Raw genomic sequence first — 5,000 nt, forward strand, 5'->3', positions numbered from 1 at the left:
TTTATATGCGATGGTCACCAAAAGTTGCTCTGGTCAAATCATCGTTATGCCCTCCAGGGGCCAGGCCGAGTGGTGGGTTGTAGAGATGTGCGGTAACAAAATTAGAACCCCTCAGAGCGAGCGAGAAAAAAAAAAAGAAAAGAAAAGAAAAAAAAAACAGCACGCAGATGTTAGAACGTTACTATGAAAAAAAAATAAAATATTTTGCACCTTTCTTCATCTGCACCTCCCTCGGCAATCTTGATGAGTCACCACCTTTACCACCTAAAGGGCATAAGTTAAGTGACAAACACAACCCTATCCTTCATTACTGAACTTGTTCGCAACGTCTCGCGCAGCTGAGTCAGTCCGTCTTTCAATTTAAAGCCTTCATTAGTCTAGGAAGAAAGGATAAGAGACACTTTTCCTCCCACTCATGAGCGCGAGTAACTGAGGCGTGTGACTGCTCCAAGTGATTTGTGATGGTGAGGACAAAGAACGTATGATTAGCAAAGAAGTAGAAGAGGAGGAGGAGGAGGAAGAGGAGGAAGAGGAGGAAGACGACGACGACAATAATGTGCTACGATAATGATGTTGACACTCACAACGAGATTGACGACGACAATAATGACGACGACGACGACGACAATTACAATAAGATAGCTGAGAACGAGGAAGACTGGGAATAAGACGATATTATAAAGGGAATGGAGGCGAAAGAAAAAGATCACAGAAGGAATAAATATAAAAACTAAGTTCCATTATAGCTTCACGTTCCCTTCTACAAAGAGTCTTCGGGACCCAGTGCGCGCGTCACCAGACCCAGACAGATCTAGCAGATGTATCGCGACGGTACGTTACTCTCGTGAGGAGCTCGCCACACCTAGTCCCCTCATCGCTGTCCACCTGGTATGCCGCCACTCACCTTCTCGGAATACATGACTTCACATCACAACACAACACCTCCCGTTCAGTGACATCTATGCTCTTAGATGCCTAAAACCCAAGTCGTTTAATCTTGTCATGTGGGATTGAAATAGTTTTAGTAACAATACCACATGACAGTAGTTGATGTTTCGGTACTTTGCCCCCTTCCTCATGCCTATCTCTCTCCCTCACTCCCCTCTCATAGTTCACTGTCGGGCGTGTGTAAGTCTGCAATGCCGCCCTGTAAGAGTACTCGTGAAGTGCGGGGCGGCGTGGCGGCGTGTAAAGTTTTATGAGAGAGCAACGAGGGATGTGTCACATATGAGTGTCACAGCTGCGGAGACAGAAGATTGTTCTGTCACTTTCCCTTGTCGGTAAATCTCGTCAACAGCTCCTCCACGGGTACTTCACCTGTCTCTTTGCGTCCTTTCTTGTCTACGTGTGACTTGTTTATGTCCTTGTCTGTCAGTTTGGTGTTTGTTTACCTTCTGCTTGTATGCATAACAGGTGTCTATTTCACCCACTGTGTATATACGAATATATATCTACAAGTCTCTCTCTCTCTCTCTCTCTCTCTCTCTCTCTCTCTCTCTCTCTCTCTCTCTCTCTCTCTCTCTCTCTCTCTCTCTCTCTTGCGCACGCGCTCGCTCGCAATGCTATTTGACACCATTCTTGCAACGCCTTTAAAGCAAGCGACCAGCCTATCAATATGTCTTCGTCCATCTTTATATTTGTCTGTCCGTCCGTCCGTTCTCTCTCTCTCTCTCTCTCTCTCTCTCTCTCTCTCTCTCTCTCTCTCTCTCTCTCTCTCTCTCTCTCTCTCTCTCTCTCTCCACACCTGTCCAGTCACAAAGCCACACTCTAATTTTCACCCACTCACACTAGATGACACTATGCATGAGGCACATCTTCGAAATGGATATTTACGAACATTAAACGTGACACGCTGACAAAATTTTCTTGGCAGATGAAAGATGAACACTCGGTATCTCACACATCACTCTGCGGGACGTAGTGAGGGTGGTGATGGGGGGAAGGGGGCTGATTTGGGAGAAAGAGAGAATTAGAAGAGTAAAGAGGTGGAAAGGAGGACAAAGTGATGATGCTGTTACTCGTACTTGCCCTCATATTTACTGCACATCAAAGGATAGCATTAATTTGTGTGTTTGTGTGTGTGTGTGTGTGTGTGTGTGTGTGTGTGTGTGCGTGTATCGTTCGTGAGTTTGCCTGTGTGTGGTGCGTCGTACTTTCTTACACCGATGAAATAAGCTAACATGTGTGAATTTACCTGTAGTTAAGTGTTTTTTCAGAGGTACAAAATAAACGTACATCCCGTCCTGCCGTCTTTTTAACTGTTAGCTTGTATAATTCCGTTTAATTATAAATGATGTGATCATATAAAATTAAAACCAGTTGTTATTAATTATATGCACTCTCTCTCTCTCTCTCTCTCTCTCTCTCTCTCTCTCTCTCTCTCTCTCTCTCTCTCTCTCTCTCTCTCTCTCTCTCTCTCTCTCTCTCTCTCTCTCTCTCAAGACTGAGCAGCACCATCTTCCGGCGTCTTGGCACACTGGCCTACTGACAAAACCACAGATTAATTGCCACAGACACACAAAGACACACACACACACACACACACACACACACACACACACACACACACACACACACACACACACACACACACACACACACACACACACACACACACACACACAACACACACACACACACACACACACACACACACACACACACACACATGTGATAAGGATGGTGTGGTTTTGTCTTTAAATAAGCTTGTGATTGATGAGAGAGAGAGAGAGAGAGAGAGAGAGAGAGAGAGAGAGAGAGAGAGAGAGAGAGAGAGAGAGAGAGAGAGAGAGAGCGCATTCATTGAATACATATATAGCCATGTCACAGGCCACACGGAAGGTAAATGTCGTATTATTCACTTTAAATTATCAACAATCTATAAGTTTATTTGAGGGTTTTCAATAAGAATATTAAATGAACATACAAATTTTGAGCCTGCCTGAGGGAAAACATAAAGAAATAATGAAAAGTAAAATATAACAAAACAAAAATTAGTCAGTATTGTAGTGATATTGTGTCTGTCTTCCTGATGTCGAGCGGTTGGAAAGCATAGTTATTTCCTGCCAGTCTTTTCTGCTGGAGAAACGAAAATTGATTTTTAAAGGTGTCACCTTGATTCAAAATGTTTATGGCAGAAAAGAATTTGGAATGTTTAAAGCTGCATTTATTTTCCTTTCCAATGAACTGAAAGACCTCTTAAATATTTACATCGAACGGCATGTTGTGAATAAGTGATAGGAAAAAAAATTATGATTACCTTTAACTTTAGCGTGTTTTAATCTAACTTCATCATAATCTCTTCCAATATTCCTCGAGCAGGTTATTCCATCACAATTTTTCTAAGTTTTAATCTGTTCGAGCCTAATAGTATTGGAATGAAGACTTTATAAGTTAATTATTATATTACTTGATTTTTAATTTGTTTTGATCTGTCACTCTTTGAGCTGAGTCTTATGAGCATCGTCGACACCCCTTAAGAATCTCGTGCAGTGTCGAAGTTTCGCTGATTTATCTGCATACCAGATTGACTGTGCACAGATAAACACCGCAGATACAAACATCACTGTGCCAAGGCTGACTAACAGCGGCACGCTATTCTGACACAGATGGTGAATTACTGAGGCAGTCAGCCAGTCTGGTGATAAAAAGATTCACTTAAGATGTGAATTTTCCCTGTGGAGATCATCAGAAGTCGAAATGTAGGCGTAAAAAAAATTCTTACAAGAAAAAAAAAAAGAGTAATTCCTTTGATTAAAGAACACAGGGTTGTTTTGTTAGTAAACCGACAACAATGATACACACACACACACACACACACACACACACACACACACACACACACACACACACACACACACACACACACACACACACACACACACACACACACACACACACACACACACACACACACACACACACACACACACAGTCATATGTCTATATATCATGAAGATATACTGAAGTCATTATATATGATACACAAGAGACCACTAAGGGTATTCACTCAAGTATATCTTCAGAATATATAGACTTATCAAATATTTGCATAATACTGAGACCGATAAGGAAACTAACAAAACATACAACACCTGGTTTTGCATCTAACCCTAATAAAAGGCCAATAAAGCACTCTCTTCTCTCCGTCACCGTCTCTGTGTCACTCGTTATCTCTTGTCTCACCATTTAAAGAAAGACAGAAAAAAAAATATTCCGCTAAATACCTTATGTAAAAAGAAAATCTGCTTACCTGCCACAACTCCGCCCAATCTAATCACCATAATGGATGTTTTTACACCTGTGTGTGTGTGTGTGTGTGTGTGTGTGTGTGTGTGTGTGTGTGTGTGTGTGTACACATCTGAGTACGCGAGAAATAGATGAGGGGGCGTTGAGATATGAGGTGGGGGACTGAGGCGTCAGACAGATCAAGGAGAAAGAGACGGGCTGGGGTGCAGGACAGGATAAGAGGTAGAGAGGCGGGGAGGCAGGGAGGGTGAAATGTGTACGAGGAGCGAAGACAAATTGCAAAGACGATGAGATAGAAAAAAGTAATAATAATAAGTGGGTGAAAGAAAACGGTATGATGAGGGACGCCCAAGGGGAGAGGAGGGAGGTCGCGAGCCAGGGATGACGGGTGAGGAGTGGTGGGTGGTGGGAGGTGGGTGGTGGGTGGTAAGTGGGCGGATGGGTGTTGGCATGGGGTGGTCAGGGGTGAGTGCGGACTGCTGAGGGTGGGTGTGTATGGCTGCCGGTTTGAGCTCACCACCTGCCAGTCAAAGCCAACTCTATTAATACACGTTCATGCATCCCTCCCCACCACCGCCTCCCCTTTGACGAGAGGTAGTATATGAACTGCGCCGCGCCGCCACCCCTCTCACTGCCCCTTTGCCTGACGGTACTGCGAGGGTGGGGTGATCGAAGCCACGGGTGTTGCGTCGTAGATTGACCAAGCTTGTGGGTAAGATCAGATTTACAGAGCTTGCAAGTAAGGACAGGTT

At 43.8% G+C, this 5,000-nt stretch overlaps 1 protein-coding gene across 3 annotated transcripts in view; it reads left to right on the plus strand.

The window, feature by feature from the left end:
- The first annotated feature begins 4,834 nt into the window (after positions 1–4,834).
- LOC135104498 (myosin heavy chain, muscle-like) overlaps positions 4,835–5,000 on the plus strand; it is a 21,609-nt gene continuing 21,443 nt past the window's right edge. For 2 of the 3 annotated variants that reach the window (XM_064012057.1, XM_064012055.1), the window contains exon 1: positions 4,835–4,960. The gene's annotated coding sequence lies outside the window, so the exon portion shown is untranslated. The other variant, XM_064012056.1, reaches the window with a different exon arrangement.

Source organism: Scylla paramamosain, chromosome 10 (genome assembly GCF_035594125.1).
Source record: "Scylla paramamosain isolate STU-SP2022 chromosome 10, ASM3559412v1, whole genome shotgun sequence".
NCBI lineage: Eukaryota > Metazoa > Arthropoda > Malacostraca > Decapoda > Portunidae > Scylla > Scylla paramamosain.